This window comes from Lacerta agilis, chromosome 2, assembly GCF_009819535.1.
Source record: "Lacerta agilis isolate rLacAgi1 chromosome 2, rLacAgi1.pri, whole genome shotgun sequence".
Classification (NCBI taxonomy): Eukaryota; Metazoa; Chordata; class Lepidosauria; order Squamata; family Lacertidae; genus Lacerta; species Lacerta agilis.
The window spans coordinates 103,485,613-103,505,174 of record NC_046313.1 but is presented as its reverse complement, the minus strand read 5'-3'; the positions used below and the strand labels follow the sequence as shown (position 1 = coordinate 103,505,174).

General features: G+C 45.1%; 4 non-coding genes across 4 annotated transcripts; 3 read left to right on the top strand and 1 right to left on the bottom strand.

Annotated features, from left to right (window-relative positions):
• Positions 1-3,980: 3,980 nt before the first annotated feature.
• Positions 3,981-4,053, top strand: TRNAT-UGU. The gene has a single exon. It is a non-coding gene; the product is annotated as a tRNA-Thr (tRNA).
• Positions 4,054-4,757: 704 nt separating this feature from the next.
• Positions 4,758-4,829, top strand: TRNAP-UGG. The gene has a single exon. It is a non-coding gene; the product is annotated as a tRNA-Pro (tRNA).
• Positions 4,830-5,475: 646 nt separating this feature from the next.
• Positions 5,476-5,548, top strand: TRNAV-AAC. The gene has a single exon. It is a non-coding gene; the product is annotated as a tRNA-Val (tRNA).
• A 278-nt stretch (positions 5,549-5,826) lies between these two features.
• TRNAL-AAG lies at positions 5,827-5,908 on the bottom strand. Its single transcript has one exon. It is a non-coding gene; the product is annotated as a tRNA-Leu (tRNA).
• Between the last annotated feature and the right edge of the window lie 13,654 nt (positions 5,909-19,562).

Here is a 19,562-nt window from a genome sequence, read left to right as displayed (position 1 = left end):
CCCACATCTGCACTATACATTTTAGTGCGCCATGATACCATTTTAAACTGTCATGGCTTCCCCCCGCCAAAGCATTCTGGGAGCTGTACTTTGTTAAGGAGACCTTAATTCCTCTCGCAGAGTGGTTTCACAAACCACCCTTTAAATTACCATTAATTAATGCAGAATGAGTATTGTATTGGCGACAACGGGCAAAACATTCTCCTGTTTCTCTCCTTGACGTCACATGGAAACATTAATGTTTTGGATTCAAATTTTACACTATGGCTTTTGTGTCAGGTTTTGTCATTTCTTTACTCTGCACTGCATCGGTTTGACTATCAACATACAGTCAAACCTCGGTTGTCGAACGCAATCCGTTCCGGAAGACCGTTCGACTTCGGAAACGTTCGACAACCAAGGTGTAGCTTCTGATTGGTTGCAAGAGCTTCTTGCACTCAAGTGGAAGCCGCGTCGGACATTTGGGTTCCGAAAAACGTTCGAAAACTGGAGCATTTACGTCCGGATTTTCGGCGTTCAGGAGCCCAGAGGCATTTGGGAACCAAAGTTTCACTGTGAGTCACAGACTTAAACTGACCCAAGTCATTCCTCCTTCACTGCAAGGAATGTGACGGGTCCCTACCAGAGACTTATCAATGTCCTCACCAAACTAGAATGCCCAGAATTCTTTGTTGGAGGCAGGCTATTGACCTCCTAGCATAACCCTGAAAACCATTTCTAGAGATGTGCATTGTCTCATCTGGGAAGAGGAGTCCCTTCTGAGTTACGGAGTCTCCTTTCAGCTCTTGAACGGTTTGCATCATACATATGTCGTTTGGTTTTCTATACCTCCTTTTTAAAATTCTGCAGCACGGAGTGATGACGAGCATTTTGAAACTTGCTGATTGTTGAAAGGCCTTTGCAAACAGTACCTGTGGATATGGCCCAATCCCTCCCTCTCTCTTTCTGTCTTTGCCTTCATACAATTCAAGCTCTCTGCCTAGGCTTAGCCATGGTTGGAAGCGTTCAATGGGTGCTTAAGTTGCTCATTATCTAAATATGACCTTGGAATGTGCCTACAAATTCCATCCATTTGCAGGATGGAACTAGTTTGTTTAGTTTGAGCAAGGGCAAGGAGTCTTGAAAGACAGTTTGACTGACAGATTTGCTATGAGGTTGAGCTTATTTTTTGGGGGGGAGCGGGGTTGTATGGCCCTGATGCAGCTGTGACCCTAAAACTGCTCTCCTGTGTACTTGCTTCTGTGCCTCTGTAATCCTCCTTGCTCAATTTGTACATTTGTAAATAAATCGGTTAGTACAGAAACATCATAAGTGTGTATTGATCTTTTCTCTGAAGGAAACTTCTCTGGACTTTCCCCTTGATGGTGGTGGTGGTGGGGAGGATGAAGTAATCTTTTAAAAATTACTGACATATTTTAAATAACTGTAATGGTGCATTTGGCATCATTACAGTCAGCCATTAGCCATTTCTCACTCATATGGTTCTGATATCACCATGCCTTCTTCCTCAGAAGAAGATTGTTGCTCAAAGGCTAATATTCAATCTTGTACGCATCATGGATATAGCAAGAATTTTTTGTAGGGGCGGGCAGGCCTTTTGTTTTTTTGGGGGGACACGCGAACCTCCATTAGCTATGTATTTTTATTGATTTTTGTTGATGGGGGGCAGCTGCCCCTCCCTGCCCCTACTTGGCTTCGCATTATTGTTATTTAATTGATTTATTACCCTGACCTCCTTCACCATAAGGTTTCAGAACAGGTTGCAGCAATTTCAAAATGCAATAAAAACAGCTTAAAACATATTATCGGTAACAAACAAATGCTACCTTTCAGGCTAGGGAAAGCCCTATTAGGACGCGAGGACAGCATCTAATTAAAATATGGCCTACGTTAGAAAGCAATTGGTCTGAGTGGAAATACACAGAGCTTTGGTATGCTAAGTTCCTTCATTGCTTCTTTTTTGACATCCAACTACTCCAGAGGCAGGAAGTTCCCCCAAGTGCAGAAATCTCTCTGTAGATGTCTTAGTTACTATACAGTACATGGGAACTAAGGCTGCGTGCACAACATAAAGTTCATTTGCCCCTCAAGAATCATGGAAACTGAAATATTTGAAGGGTGATGAGAACTGAACATTGACAATTGGAACAAGTTTATACAGAATGTAGTAGGTTATTAATAATTGTATTCTCCTTCCAACCTAGCAGTTCAAAAGCACGAAGTACAAGTAGATTAATAGGTACCGCTCCGGCGGGAAGGTAAACGGAGTTTCCATGCACTGCTCTGGTTTGCCAGAAGCGGCTTAGTCATGCTGGCCACATGACCCGGAAGCTGTATGCCGGCTCCCTCGGCCAGTAACGCAAGATGAGCGCCGCAGTCCCAGAGTCGTCCGCAAATGGACCTAACGGTCTGGGGTACCTTTACCCCTTTACCTAATAATTGTATTAGGATAATAATAGTACTTGTATATCTATATAATAATGTATGGTAGTGTAAGTGTGCATGCACACGAAAACTCATACCAAGAACAAACTTAGTCTCTAAGGTGCTACTGGAAGGATTTTTTTTATTTTTTATTTTGTTTTGATTATATTTAGTGGACCACATTATTTAGTTTTTCTTATTATATTTTTATTTTTACTTTCTTTTTGCACTTTCCTCTCTTTTTCTCATTATTTTCTATAACTGATTTTTCTTAAATAATAATAATAATAATAATAATAATAATAATAATGTGCTGGGGACTATAGCTCAGGGAAAACTACAGTTTCCAGGACTATTTGAGGGGGGGGGAATGTGCTTTGAATGCGTTTTAAAGCTGTAGTGTGTACAGATGTGTACCTGATGTGAGATGGTGCAAAGTCAGAGACAAACCAAGGAGGGTGTTTGAAGATGATCTCAGTGCAGGAAAACTCTGGAGATAGGCAACCTGTCCATGACTCTGGACCCAAGCCATGAAGGAATTTAAAGGTAAGCACCAGCACTTGGATCTACCCTGGAGATGGACTGGGAACTAGATGAGAAAAGCAGTCGAGGAAGCAATTTTTGGAAGTTGAGGCAATCGAGGAATCTGTATTTTGCACAAACTGCAATTTCCAAACCTGTCTTCAAAGGCAGCCCCCGTATAAAGGATGGCAGTAGTCTAACTCGGAGGTTACCAGAGCAGAGATTATTAAGGCTAGGCTACCAATCAAAAATATTTATAGTAAATTGACCCTTTGATTAGATTTGATGGACTTGATTCATATGCACCAGCATGTAGCCAAAATGGAACTATCAGTATAGGAGGGAGGTGTTATAGGAATTGTAAGATTTTTCTATATCGGGAGGTATCTGCTGACTAGGGGAAAAGCTCAGGTTTCCAGAAGACACAACAAAACTAAACTTTAGGGCACCTTTTCCCCAGACGGAGACTCAAGGCGGGCTCAAGGAAAACATTGCTGGTTCAGGCCAATGATCTACCTATCAGGGGCGGACTTTGGTAATATGGTTGCCCTAAGCGAGGACAAAATTTTGATATCTGAGCCGGATATCACTATCGCCCTCCCCACTAACTTTGATTTTGAATATAAATATAGGAGCCCTGTATAAAAGGAGATTTAAGCAGAGTGGCCTGCCTGACGTCACACACGCCAGAACCAGGCGCTTGTAATTACACGTTCCAGTCGGCAGATGGCACTGTTCCTGCACAATCTCCCCACTTCCCTCCTCCCCGCCGCGTTTGTTACGTGAGCAGAGCGAAGGCCGGCCTGTTTCGCTATTTCGCTGCCTTTTGAAGCTGCTGCCTGCAGCGATCAGGAGAAGGGCCGCCTGCAGGGTTTCCAGGGCGAATTCCACTGCGGAGCTCACCTGTAATAGCCAACGAACACGATTCAGCATCGGTGGAAACATAAATTACCATTGCACTTTGAAGCAGGAACAGCAGCACGCAAGCGGCAAGGAGCTTTGTCTACAGGAAACAGCACCATGTTTAACATGTAGGCTCCATAGCTCAGGGGTTAGAGCACTGGTCTTGTAAACCAGGGGTCGCGAGTTCAAATCTCGCTGGGGCCTTACATTTTCCCCCGTTTATATAAATCGTCATGAACAGGGCAATCCTTTTCCTGCATTGGTACATTGAAATCTCCTTTGCAATCGTTCACTAAATGTTTTATTTAAATCGACAATGTTACGTGGATTATTTTAAGAAGTCTAACTAGTGATTTTAGGATTTTGTTACCACCCAATCTCAGATTAACATATCCTGAAATTTCCGGCTCATATATTAAAATAAATGCGTTGCCTGATTTATATAAATTGCCCCCCCCTTTTTTACTGACATTAATTCAGGGTAAGGAGCTGCTTATAGATACCAGACTAAACAGTTCAGTCCGATGCAAGTCTGCTCATATGTTACTATCATATAAGCGTCAGCAGAAGTGCAGCCTCAGGTAGCATTTCTGCAGTTATGATTGATGTACATACTATATATTAATTTATTGGGCAAAGCTGTAATACGAGAACTTTTAAGTATCCAGAGAGCGAGGACATATTATACCAGACCGCACTTCCATTCCGCACTCCCATCTGTTACCGGTAACTGATTTGAAGAGGGGGGGGAATATAGAACGATGAAAGTAAAAAAGTAGAGGTGGTAGCATAACGCGAATATTAAAAAACAACAAAACAAGGAAGTTAATAGCCTAGTTGTGTGTAGTCAGTACAGAAAGTTACATGCGAGGTTCAAATACTTTACTGAGCCCAAGTCACCAATAAGTGGCTCGTTGGTCTAGGGGTATGATTCTCGCTTTGGGTGCGAGAGGTCCCGGGTTCAAATCCCGGACGAGCCCATTTTTTTTCGGGTACGCAATTTTGCGAATTTTAAAAGTATGTTTCCCTCGAAAAATTTATGTTTGGGCACGCGCATGTCGTCTTTTTCACTTTTTTAAAAAAAACAAGTAGTGCATGTTACAAACTAACTTTGTTTGCAGCAGATGATGTGTTTTTTAAAAGAGGGGTCAAGTTACGATGTGGATTGTGTAATGTCTCTGAGTGACGGGGGAAAGTTTGTGATTGCCGTGGGAAAAACTAAGAAGGGCCCTCCCGCCACTTAAACCAAGAGGAAGACATAGACCAAATGCAGATGATCTAAGGGTTGGTTTCCTTTTTAGCATATACTTCAGAACATAGTTTTTTTGGGTACAAAATTTACTGCTGGAGTTTGCTGCTGCTGCCGGACAAAGAAAGCGGCTTTCGTGGAAGTATTTGCGTGGCCCAGCGTCTAATTCCCAATTTTCTAGATTTTCTAAATTATATGATAACGGCATTCTATATCCACAACATAACTTTAACTTTCTTTTAAAAAGTCACGAGGCACTCAGTTTTCAGCATCGCCATATCTAAATCCTGGGCAATCCTTAAATTTCCTAAAACAACAAAAAAACCAGTGCTGCGATTAGATTTAGGGAGCATTGAGGAAGGCGAGTGGGCGTGTAAGTTTCTGTAGTGTAGTGGTTATCACGTTCGCCTAACACGCGAAAGGTCCCCGGTTCGAAACCGGGCAGAAACAACGTGAGATTTTATTTTACACACAGGAACAGCAAGTTATTAATTTAATTAATCATTCATTTAATAATGTGTTGCGGCCTGTGCAAGAGTAAATTTCCTGATTTCATTTGCTTTAGGTAAAATCTAGCGCCAGCAAATACTTGTTTTAAATGTTGACAACTGACCCAGTAACGACTCATTAATTACTACCTTCAACAGCTGTAATTTAAAAGATGGGAGCAAAGTATACCCAAGGGATATTTTATGCGGAATGGGACAAAAATATAAAACAAATTTTGTTGGCAGCGGTGGGATTCGAACCCACGCCCCCGAAGAGACTGGAGCCTTAATCCAGCGCCTTAGACCGCTCGGCCACGCTACCGTATAAACGCTTTTGCTCTCTGTCGAAGTTCATGTTCTACATCTAATGACTAAAAAGATAAATACTGTAAATTAGGACATCTAATTTAGCAGCAACTGCACTGTTGTTGAGTTGTTTATTCCACCGCCTAAGTAGTTGTTCATTCAGCCGGTAAAACAACAACAAAGAAATTCAGCTCAGAAGAAAAGAATGCACTGGAACTATATTTTCTTTGATAATGGATGCAATTCACTGAATAAATACAAACCATCATTAATAAATAAAAAATCATTAGGATATTTGCCCTTTAGATCCCAGCTTTAATCCAGTTTAAGGAAACACTTCAGCAACTGGAGAACAGACGTGAAGGCACAGTCTTTGACCATCTCTGCTAGCAGTCAGAGAAATGACGGTGTAATCTATGCACTAGGGGAGTGGAACCTCAGGCCCCTGGGGGTGAAATGTGGCCCTCCACGTCTTTTGCTGTTCTCAGAACTCTCCCCAGGCCACACCCCTCAATGGCTTGACAGCCATCTGTCAGGAATCTGTCAGGAATGCTTTGATGGTGACAGCCATCTGTCAGGAATGCTTTGATGGTGTTTCCTGCTTGGCAGGGGGTTGGACTGGATGGCCCTTGTGGTCTCTTCCAACTCTATGATTCTATGGCCCTGCTTCACCCCACCCCGCAGGTAGTTCTGCGAGGGAAACAGGGGTCTCCTAAAAGCGCTCAGCTCTCTTAACAAACTACATTTTCCAGAAGTCGGGGGGGGGGGGGGAGCCATACTGCTCTCCACGTATTCTGCAGATAGGGCCTAAGACGTGAACAGGTACGGGAGCAGGGATTATAAACACCGGGATAAAGTTTGAGAATCTTGTATTTAGACCACAGTGGGCAATGTTAGATATAACTTTGGCTCTTCTGGTGATTCTTCAGATCCAGCTGTGAGTCCTGCCATTAGAAGGACTCAGAGGAAGGGTGAACATTTCCATCGACTTTAGTTAAGTGAATTCTTGAATATAGTTTTGGGACAGGTGCTTTGTGCAAGCAGCAGCGCCCATCTGCTCTCAACTTTGTGCTAACACTATAAACATTCACCTTCCCTTTTTCCTTTGTTTTTTCCTCCTCTTTCAACACGATCTTCTCCCTCTCCCTTCTCCTTTTTCTGTCTCTTTCTCCTCATCAGAAAACACGAAGAAAACATCCAAGTTATAGCACACAACCAAGAGCCCAAGACCAAGTGGCTGAAAACCCATAAGAAACGCTCCTCTCCTGACTCTGGAGCGGACCTGGAATAGCGAAGTCTTCACTCAGGTCCGACCAGCGCTCCGCTCATCGGGAGCCAATCAGCGTCAGGCGGGAAGTGGCTGCCTATGTCTTACACCTCTGCGCCGCGCCCCGCTGCAAACGCTGCTCTCCGCAAGGAGCAGGCGGGGAACGAGGGTAGGGTTTTTGCATCCCACCTCGAAGTAAAAAAAAAAATGAAACTCTAACCTTGATCGTGAAAGATACAGGAAATTGAATGCAGATTTCCAAAGAATAGCAAGGAGAGACAAGAGGGCCTTTCTAAATGAGCAATGCAAAGAAATAGAGGAAAATAACAGAATGGGAAAAACCAGAGATTTGTTCAAGAAAATTGGAGATATGAAAGGAAGATTTCGTACAAAGATTACCACAATTAAGGACAAAAGTGGAAAGGACCTAACAGAAGCAGAAGACATCAAGAAGAGGTGGCAAGAATACACAGAGGAATTATACCAGAAAGATATGGAGGTCTCATACACCCCAGGTAATGTGGTTGCTGACCTTGAGCCAGACATCCTGGAGAGTGAAGTCAAATGGGCCTTAGAAAGCCTCGCTAACAACAAGGCCAGTGGAAGTGATGATATTCCAGCTGAACTATTTAAAATTTTAAAAGATGATGCTGTTAAGGTGCTACACTCAATATGCCAGCAAATTTGGAAAACTCAGCAGTGGCCAGAGGATTGGAGAAGATCAGTCTACATCCCAATCCCAAAGAAGGGCAGTGCCAAAGAATGCTCCAACCACCGCACAATTGCACTCATTTCACACGCTAGCAAGGTTATGCTTAAAATTCTACAAGGCAGGCTTAAGCAGTATGTGGACCGAGAACTCCCAGAAGTGCAAGCTGGATTTCGAAGGGGCAGAGGAACCAGAGACCAAATTGCAAACATGCGCTGGATTATGGAGAAAGCTAGAGAGTTCCAGAAAAACATCTACTTCTGCTTCATTGACTACGCAAAAGCATTTGACTGTGTCGACCACAGCAAACTATGGCAAGTTCTTAAAGAAATGGGAGTGCCGGATCACCTCATTTGTCTCCTGAGAAATCTCTATGTGGGACAAGAAGCTACAGTTAGAACTGGATATGGAACAACTGATTGGTTCAAAATTGGGAAAGGAGTACGACAAGGCTGTATATTGTCTCCCTGCTTATTTAACTTATATGCAGAATTCATCATGCGAAAGGCTGGACTGGATGAATCCCAAACCGGAATTAAGATTGCCGGAAAAAATATCAACAACCTCAGATATGCTGATGATACTACCCTGATGGCAGAAAGTGAGGAGGAATTAAAGAACCTTTTAATGAGGGTGAAAGAGGAGAGCGCTAAATATGGTCTGAAGCTCAACATCAAAAAAACTAAGATCATGGCCACTGGTCCCATCACCTCCTGGCAAATAGAAGGGGAAGAAATGGAGGCAGTGAGAGATTTCACTTTCTTGGGTTCCATGATCACTGCAGATGGTGACAGCAGTCACGAAATTAGAAGACGCCTGCTTCTTGGGAGAAAAGCAATGACAAACCTAGACAACATCTTAAAAAGCAAAGACATCACCTTGCCGACAAAGGTCCGTATAGTTAAAGCTATGGTTTTCCCAGTAGTAATGTATGGAAGTGAGAGCTGGACCATAAAGAAGGCTGATCGCCGAAGAATTGATGCTTTTGAATTATGGTGCTGGAGGAGACTCTTGAGAGTCCCATGGACTGCAAGAAGATCAAACCTATCCATTCTCAAAGAAATCAGCCCTGAGTGCTCACTAGAAGGACAGATCCTGAAGTTGAGGCTCCAGTACTTTGGCCACCTCATGAGAAGAGAAGACTCCCTAGAAAAGACCCTGATGTTGGGAAAGATGGAGGGCACAAGGAGAAGGGGACGACAGAGGATGAGATGGTTGGACAGTGTTCTCGACGCTACTAACATGAGTTTGGCCAAACTGCGGGAGGCAGTGAAGGATAGGCGTGCCTGGCGTGCTCTGGTCCATGGGGTCACGAAGAGTCGGACACGACTGAACGACTGAACAACAAACCTTGATTTAAGGAGATGCTTATATTCCAAAACAAAAGGAGCCAAATTTTCTGCATAATCCATCAACTGAAAGACAAAGAAAGAACCTGGCTTTGTGGGGGGCCGGACTATATTTTGAAAAAAAATATGAACGAATTCCTATGCCCCACAAATAACCCAGAGATTCATTTTAAATAAAAGCACACATTCTACTCATGTAAAAACACCAGGCAGGCCCCACAAATAATCCAGCGATGCATTTTAAATAAAAGGATACATTCTACTCATGTAAAAACACATTGATTCCCGTCTGCGGGCCACATTTAAAAGGCGATTGGGCCACATCCGGCCCCCGGGCCTTAGTTTGGGGACCCCTGGTCTAGATTCTTACTCAACCTTGATTTGTCTTTAACGGGCAAAATGCCTATCTACATTCCTGAATTAGGTGCAAATGATGAATGAATCACTTGGTTTTAAAGTCAAAAGTCCCAAACTTGTCCAGTCTTTGAGGAAGCTGATTCCCAAGAGAATTTTCCCTGGAAATTTTGACATCTGAGATATAGGTACTTCATAATTCATTAAAACATGATTTACATGTTCTTCAGACTGAATTTTTAAAAAAGAAAGAAACGATACATTTCTCAATTGGGTGTGGTGACCTTAAGCCCTTGCCTTGTTTTCCTGAATAACCAGTCAGAATAATTCTATGTAACTCAAATGCTCTATGTATATTGCTTGGCCTATATATATTTGTTGTTGTTCAGTCGTTCAGTCGTGTCCGACTCTTCGTGACCCCATGGACCAGAATACGCCAGGCACGCCTATCCTTCACTGCCTCTCGCAGTTTGGCCAAACTCATGTTAGTAGCTTCAAGAACACTGTCCAACCATCTCATCCTCTGTCGTCCCCTTCTCCTTGTGCCCTCCATCTTTCCCAACATCAGGGTCTTTTCTAGGGATTCTTCTCTTCTCATGGGAGTTGGGAGTTCAGCAACATCCAGAGGCCTAAAGCTTCTGACTTAGCTGGCTGATTGCCATGTCAATTAGCTGCTCCTCTCCACTGTTAAGATAGGCCTGTCATGACGGGCACTATTCCTTGCTCCTAAAATACTTCCTAATAGTTAGAGCAGACTCACTGAAATGAATGGGCCTAAGTTCCACATGCCCATCGTTTTCAATGGGCCTGCTCTGCGTAGGGCTAACATTGGATAATAGCAAGCTTCCTTATGAGTTATAGATGGACCACCTGGCTCAGTACTGTCTATACTGACTTGCAGTGGCTCTCCGGGGTTTTAGACAGGTGCTTTTACCCATTCTCAGCCTTACCTGGTGATGCCAGGGATTGAGCCGGAGATATTTTGCATGTAAACCACGTGCTATACTCCCTCCAGGTGACAGGAGCCCACTGGTACTATTCACTGCTCTACTGGTTAACTACAGGCAAAACTTTCAGCAGTCTCTCATGCCTTGGGGAGCACTCTAGATAGGATTTTGATTTATCTTGAGAAGATAAATATCAGGGCTGGGGGACTTGGGGCTCTGCCACATGCTGGTGAACCAACTCCCATCAGACCTAAACAGCTTGGCCGACGGTCAGGGATGATGGAAGCTGTAGTCCAGCCATATCTAGAGGGTCACCAGCTCTGATTGTCACCCCAGTTTTTACTTGTGTCTGTTCCAACATCCCACCCCCCACCCCCGTTTCCAAACACTATTTATAATCTCCACAGGTGGCCCTACCTCCTCTTCATTTTCAGCAATGCAGGTTTCTAAGTTCAGAGCTCCTATTTAATTTTAAATTTTAAAATAAAAAGCTCTACCAAGTGACTTGGTTGCAAAACAGTGAGCCCAGCTGTGACATATCTGATGTATCAGCTCGCTATACCGACCATTTCGAATATGTTTCGATGCGTTTCACATGGTACTGCATCCAGAGGCAGAGTTAGCTGCTCCAACACCCGGAGTGGCGCACATGCTGTTCACCCAGGGGTGGGGAAAGCCACGCATGGGGATGGGGCGAGTGTCCTGGGGGGCGGGGGACGATATCACCCCCCTCAGGGATGACACCCGGGGTGGGGCGCCCCTGTGGCGGAATAATGCCTGCTGATGATTCAGGTTCATCATGGGCTAACCTATCACTCCCATTTTAGGGAACACCTACCTAAAATGGGAGTGATAGGTTAGCCCATGATGAACCTGAATCATCAGCAGGCATTATTCCGCCACAGGGGTGCCCCCACCGCACCCCCTTCCTCCGCCAGTGACTGCATGATACTGGCCATGCGCCAGTCATCCAGGTGGAGTCACGTACTTCTCGTCGTATGCAGTATTGTCTTGTCTTGGGGGAAATCCCGGAGATGATTTATCAGAAAAGAAAAATGGTCTGCCACTCATAAAGACATCCTTGTCAGAAACTGAAGGTGACCGAATCAGCCAGCTGGGGAGTGGCACCAAGATGTTGAAGGGCAGGCAGAGCTGTGTGCCAAGTGACCTGCCCTGTGTTGCCCTCCTGCCCTCTGTCTCATTGGTATGGTTCAAGTAACATCCAGCTGCCCATCTGGTTGGATCCTGTAAGGTGCCTCTTCCTGATCTGCATGATTCCCTCTCTTGCCCCAGCTTGCTTGTTCATTGCTTTGCCGCTGCAAATATTGTGACACCACAGGCCATACCTTGGCTTCTGGCTCCCTATCTCCTCTGAGCCAAGCAAGCATCTTTTGGAGCAAGGCGTTCTGGGCAAGGGCATTGCCTGCGCTGCTGCCGCCACCTTGCCAGGTCAGCTAGAAATTGTTTGAAATAATAGTTAAAGGTTTAGTAACTTTTAAATGAGTATAAAAGGTTAAGCTAGTGGAGCACAGCAGGCCTTGGTGACGTCTAGGCTGGGCTACTGCATGGCCTGCTTCAAGGGAGTGGGTGGCGCTGTGGTCTAAACCACTGAGCCTCTTGGGCTTGCCAATCGGAAGGTTGGCGGTTTGAATCCCTGTGACGGGGTGAGCTCCCGTTGCGGTGTCCCAGCTCCTGCCAACCTAGCAGTTCAAAAGCACACCAGTGCGAGTAGATACATAGGTACTGCTCCAGCAGGAAGGTAAATGACGTTTCCATGCACTCTGGTTCCCATCACGGTGCTCCGTTGCGCCAGAAGTCATTTAGTCATGCTGTCCACATGACCCGGAAAGCTGTCTGTGGATGCTCCCTTGGCCTGAAAGCGAGATGAGCGCTGCAACCCCATAGGCGCCTTTGACTGGACTTAACTTTAGTCCAGGGGTTCTTTTCCTTTACGTGGGGTACCCTTAAGTTTGGTTCAGAAATTACAGCTAATGCAGGATGCTTTGGCCCAGCTTTTGACCAAAGCAGTTCCATATTAACTGCCAGTACATTAACAAATGAAGTTCAAAGTATTGCTTTTAATGCACAAAGCCCTAAACATCCCAGGACCAGGTTAATTTGTCACTGATTCACCTGCTGGATTACTGAGATAATATGGAGAAGCTCTCCCGGCTGTCCCACAGTTAACTTATATTTGTTTAGCTTCTATGCACAGCAAGCTTTTAGCAAGTGGTACCAGTAATTTGGATCACTATTCCTATAGACATCAGGCAACTGTTCTGCAGGCAATCCTGATACTGTATTTCGTTGTTTGCTAAAATGTGTTTGTTTTGGCAAGAGTCTATAGAGAATTTCTGGAGTGCTGGTCATTTGTTCTGCAAATTATGTTTTTAGAATTTTATGATGTTTTAATGATTTTATCTCATACTGCCGATACTTATTTAATGAGTTGGTGGTGCATAAATATTGTTCTAAGTAACTAAAAAATAAATAAATCCAGCTACAAATGGAAAGCGGCTCCAGCTGCATGGCCAGTCTCCACCTCATCCGCTTGCCCTTCTTCAGAGCCAAACAGACAGAAGGGGAAAGAGAGGCCACGACATGGTCACTTCTATGGAAAAGGGGATTGGGGAGATGAGGAAGTAGAGACCTCAGCAGTGGTGTCAGAGGGGAGGGCAGTGGATGGCTCTGAAGAGACATGCAATCTAGGAGATGGTGGACCAGGAGCAGTGCAAATCCACTCTCTCCTCCCTGCCCACCACCTGAGACAATACAGGAGTCCCCCATTTATGTGGGGGTTATGTTCCAGGGCCCCACGAACATAAGTAGAATTGCGTAAGTGGGGAGGACCCTTGAAAAGCCAATTTTTTCCTGTTCTCCAGCTCTCACTCCACCCAACTCTCTCTTCAACTTGAGTTGAAGCTCTGGGGCCACCTGGAGAACATGTGTGAAAGTGGCTGCTGCTGCTGCTGCACTACTCCGTGTGCCGGCTGTTAGGCGGGGAGGCTGAGCAGCATGAAAAAAGCCCTGCTGTGCCTCTGGTCTCTTTGGGGCTTCCTCCGCCCTCAGTGACATCCTCTTTGGGCTCTGGGGAGGGTCTTCTCATGAGCCACAAGGATTCTCCAGCTCTCTCCAGTAATTTCCTGGGCATGATCCTATTTATTTAATTATTTCTCGGCACCGTGTGTCCACATCATCATGCACTGGTAGAATGCACGTAAATTTTGCCTAATGACAGAGCCGGCCCTGCTTCTGCCCATGGAACAGAAGGATGCTATCACTCTCATACCCAGCTTATGTGATTCCCATAGGCACCTGGTTGACCTCCCATAGTCACCTCGTACGTGGGACTTGATCCAGCAGGACTCTTCTTATGTTCTTCACGGGAGGAGGTGCCATCTTTGTCTTCTGCCTCGGGCAGCATGATGTAGGATGCTTAATCACCTTCCACTTCTTCTCCCTTGCCAAAGGTCCCACCCTAACTCCTGCAGGCATGTTGTTTAGCAAACACTGAGGCGAATGCCTGTGTTTGCCAATGCAATATTTCAACACATGGGTTTGAAAGTTATTCCGGTTTGCTTCCTCATACCCAACGTGTTCCACCTCCACTGTCAGAGGCAGTAAACTTCTGAACACCAGTTGCTGGGAATCTCAGGTGGGCAGAGGGCGTGGTTGGCCTCTGGGAGAAGAGGAGACCGACACCACCTAAAATATGTTGCCCATCTGACCATGCTTTGCTACCTCGGCATCCCTGAATTGCTGCCAGCATGACTTCTCAATCCAACAACCAGGGGCTTACAACAGAACTGAATGTGAAACAATGACGAATGCAGGGTGGGTATTTTTTTAAGGGTCGAGTCCACAGCAGAGCCACTCCAAATTATATAAAATCAGATGGCTTAATAAATAGAGCCACAGCCCATTAAAAGCCTTGAGGACTGAAAAGTTCTTGACCTGGCATGCTAACCATAAATTATTTCTCATGGGTGCCTGCGGAACCCACCTGAGGAGGCATTGCTTAACAAGGGCACTGCAGCTGATAAGGAGATGTTCCCGGTTGCCCCCTGCCTAGCCTCCAAAGATGGGACCAACTCAGAGGTATGCCATAAATCTGAAGGACACAATTGTTCCTTTTAAACCTAATGCTATGCTACACCAATGCAGTTCTAAAACGCTGTGACATCTTTTGGCTAGTTTCTGATGTCGATCAGTAACTTCATGGGTATAACTAACTCTCTTCAGCTGTGCACAGTTGGACACCTGAATGGTAGAGGTGAGTGCAAGCAGCCTCCCCAGCTGCTCAAGGTTCCCCATATGGGGTGGGGGAACATACACCAAACCTCACCCATATGAGGAGCTGTTTCATTATGTCTCTCCCTTGGCTGTAAACCGAACCTTCTTCTTTGGCGATCACTCGTAGCTGAGTAAGATGGTTTTCCATAAACACGGTTTTAACAGTGAGTCTGTAAGTAACTGTGGAGACCAATTCTGGATCCACACGTCCTTCCACAGTGGGGACATAGGTTTCCGGGCAGGAGTTGGTCATGGTGAGGGTTTGCCAAGCATGCCTTCCTCTTAGCACGTTTCTCCCTTTCGTCTTGAGTTTGAGCGTCTTCAAAGCCCATGACACGTTTGGTAAAGGCTGTTCTCCAATTGGAGCGCTCGCAGGCCAGTGTTTCCCAGTTGTCGGTGTTTACATTTTAAAGATTTGCCTTGGCAGAGTCTTTGAACCTCTTTAGTTGACCACCGGCATTCCGCTTTCCATTTTTAAGTTTGGAATAGAGTAGTTGCTTTGGAAGACGATAATCAGGCATCCGCACAACATGACCAGTCCAACGAAGTTGATGTTGAAGAATCATTGCTTCGACACCGGTGATCTTTGCTTTGTAAACTGCACAGGAAGCCCCAAAGGGTGACTACTGTCTAAAGTCAGTGCATCACCTGATTTTGTTTTTTAAAGGAAGTCCTTCCCTTTCTAATGATGATGATGATAAATTTATTATACACCACCCATCTTTCTGGGTTGCCACAGCCACTCTGAGCAGCTTCCAGCAAAAATACAGAGGAAAGCCCCCCCCCCCCAAACAAACACCAAGCATTAAAAGCTTCCCCAAACAGGGCTGTATTCAGATATCTACAAAAATATATATAGTTGTTTAACTCTTTGATATCTACTGGCTGGGTGTTCCTCAGAATTGGAGGTGACTACCGAGAAGGCCCTCTGCCTGGTTCCCTCTAACCTCGCTTCTCGCAGTGAGGGAACCGCTAGAAGGCCCTCCAAGCTGGACCTCAGTGTCTGGGCTGAACGATGGGGGTGCCCCACTACGCCTCAGCCTTGAGAATTTCATTGAAATTTCCCTTCCCTTTTTGATAATTTCCAGATGCAATTACCTTTCTTATTAATTGATGGAGAATGGTTGGGGAAAATGGGGGGGGGGGTTAGACACTATTTGAAACAATGCAATGTGTGAATTGGGTGCAGCCTAGTCACACTTTCAGGGTTTGTCTGCTGTACACTTATCTCAGGTGACTCTTGTTCCATTGCAAATCAGGGTTTGCAACTGTAGGGCGTCAGCATGGGAGAAACTACGCTTGACCTATCTTACACCCAATATTTCTATAGCCACTATTTCTCCTGTGGGTGCTCCCTTGTTGCTTCCACACCCCGGTGAGGCTTCGAAGGGGTGTTCTCTGGGTAATTGACCAGGGGGCTGGCAAGGAGTTCAGTGCTCCTTTCCCAATACTTCCAAATTATATGTCCTGGAAAATTCCACCCCAACTCCTCTAGCATTATTTATGAGTGAAATACAGGTTTCCTCTCATAACAAGTTGTTCCACCCTGAGATTTGGATCATGATTTCGCGAAATGCCTTAAACACATGTTTTTAGTTTTGCGATGTAAACTATGTGCTGTTTGTTAAACTTCCTGGTTTTCAAAATCAGATACCGGAATCATTGCTTCCTGCCAAAACAAACAGCAATTACATATGTTAAATGTGGGTTATTCGCAAGAAGATTTCAAAGGGTGATTAAATTTTTGAGCAGTGATTTAATTTTGATTAGATTCTTACTGCATGGATGAAGGAGGTGACACCCTTCTAATGCACCGTTGCCACCCCCACACCCACCCCATGGAAGTGAACTGCCCACTCATAGGACCACCCACAGCCATTAGGAAACATTTTCTGATGGTTAAATTCTAGACTTAAATCAGGCCTTGCCTTAAGGTGGAGACTCCAGCTCCCACCAGCTTGAGTCAGAATGCCCAATGGTCAGGGTTGATGGGAGCTGTAGTCCAACAGCATTGGAGGGCCACAGAAAAGCCACAATGTTGTTGTTGTTGTTGTTGTTGTTATATCCCACCTCTCCCCCAGACAAGGACGTGGCAGACCCCCAAGTGTCCCTATTTTCCAGGTATAGTCCTAGATTTACAGAGGCCGCCCCGGTTTCTGATTTGATCCCAGAATGTCCCACTTTTCATTAGGACGTTGCTATATTCATCAGAGAAATGTTGGAGGGCATGGTAGGATGTCCCTATTTTTATTAGAGGGTATGGAGTTATGTGACCCCCAAGCCAAGGAGATAAGTAACTATACAACCTTTAGAAGACATCTGAAGGCAGCCCTGTAAAAGGAGGTTTTTCTTACTGTTTACTGTTTTACTATGTTTTCATATACAGTGGTGCCTCGCAAGACGGAAATAATTCGTTCTGCGAGTGTCTTCGTATAGCGAATTTTTCGTCTTGCGAAGCACCAAGGCAGAATAGCGGTTTTCGCAAAAAAAAAAAAATTCCGTCTTGCGAGGCAGCCCCATTGACTTTTTCGTCTTGCGGGGCAGCCTTCTGCTAGCGAATGCCTTTCGTCTAGCGAGTTTTTCGTCTAGCGAGGCATTCGTCTAGCGGGGCACCACTGTATGTTGGAAGCTGCCTGGGGCAACCCAGTCAAATGGGCGTGGTAATAATAATAATAATAGAATAGGGTGTCCCTATTTTCATCAGAGAAATGTTGGAGGGTATGGCGTTGTTGTTATATTTATATCCCACCTCTCCCCCAGACATGGACTCAAGGAGGCTTACAGGTAAAAGAGAAACAGCTGAAAACATAGAAAAAACAATGATTAAAAAGCAATTCTGGTGTTTCCTGCTTGGCAGGGGGTTGGACTGGATGGCCCTTGTGGTCTCTTCCAACTCTATGATTCTAATTCAACAGTAATGATCCCGGTGGGTTGCCATCGCGGCTGCCCCCCTGCCCACGCTGGGTGCCATGCCCCCAGGACGTGTGCCACGCCCCCGGGATGCACGCCAGCCCCGACCCCGCCTGCTCTCCACCCCCCCCGCCCCCCTGGTGCCGGAGCATGAAGCTCCGCCATTGTGTGCAGTGTGCATAGGAATTCGTTCATATTTTTTTCTAACTATAGTCCGGCCCCCCAACAGTGTCTTGAGGAACAGTGAACTGGCTCCCTGTTTAAAAAGTTTGAGGACCCCTGCTCTAGTACCTGAACTACTTTAGCCCTTCCTTCTGTTAATGCTCTTTTTGTTGTTCTTAGGTTTTGCAAGCGCTGAGTCCTGCTTCTTAAAATGCTGCCTTTGCCCCTACTGTTTTCACCGTCAGCAGCCTTTTACATAGATACCATTTTATCTCTTTCTTTTGCCTCGAGGCACTAGGCCTCAAGTCCCAACGGTGTAGTCCAATGGCACAATCGCCTTGAAATGCGCTTGCTTCCTCTTCCTGCTTGGGTGCCTTGCGACACAACCGGCACTTTTCTTGCACTAGAGCTTGGCCAAAGAATTTGCTTAGGGCTAGCCATACTTGACCTTAGAGGTGAGGAGCTCTTGGATTAGGTGGTTATTTACTTAATAAATGCATTTATATCTCACTGATATAAATGCATTAAATGATATAATAAGAAATGCATTAAATGATATAAATGATATAAATGCTGATCGCCGAAGAAATGATGCTTTTGAATTATGGTGCTGGAGGAGACTCTTGAGAGTCCCATGGACTGCAAGAAGATCAAACCTATCCATTCTGAAGGAAATCAGCCCTGAGTACTCACTGGAAGGACAGATCCTGAAGCTGAGGCTCCAATACTTTGGCCACCTCACGAGAAGAGAAGACTCCCTGGAAAAGACCCTGATGCTGAGAAAGATTTAGGGCACAAGGAGAAGGGGACGACAGAAGACGAGATGGTTGGACAGTGTTCTTGAAGCTACCAACATGAGTCTGACCAAACTGCGGGAGGCAGTGGAAGACAGGAGTGCCTGGCATGCTCTGGTCCATGGGGTCACGAAGACTCGGACATGACTGAATGACTGAACAACATCTCACCTTCTTCTCCAAAGAGCTCAAGGTGGCATACGTGGTTCTCCCCCTCCTCATTTAATCCCCACCACAACCCTGCAAGGTAGGCTAGGCTGAGAGGCAGTGTCTGACCCAAAGACAGATAGTAAGACACTTCATAGCCAAGTGGAGATTTGAACTATTTTGGTTTATTACCATCCGACACTGCTCCTTGTCTTCACTGTAGGATATTTGAATTTAATATATTTCATGGTGTGTGTGTGTGTGTATATATGTATAAAATATTTTATAACCTGACCTGTCTAATCTAATGTGACCTAATGTCTTCTAACCAGTCCATAAATATCAGGGTTGCTAGATAGCTGCCAGGGAGCAAATTATGCTGTAACCTCTGACATTTGCCTTCCTGTATTTGTAAGAAAGATTGACTATATTGAACTGAGGTCATTGCTTTCCTTGCTTCCCACCCATTCAAGTTTTATTAGATGCTTAAAAATCTTACAGAATATCCTATAAAACCCACTGGGCAAAAGGTGAGATCTTCTTGGCCTCACTTTTAAGCATTCCAGATCAAGCTTTGCGTGTCTTTCCCCCACCCCTAAGTTGTTTTTTAAAGGTACTTTCTTAGAAGATCTACAACTATGTTGTGCCATCCATATCGGTTGCTTGTACTGTGCTTCAGGTGACCTTTACCAGGTAGGTGTGTTTGGGAATTGCCCTTTGAGAGGTTGGTCACCGAAG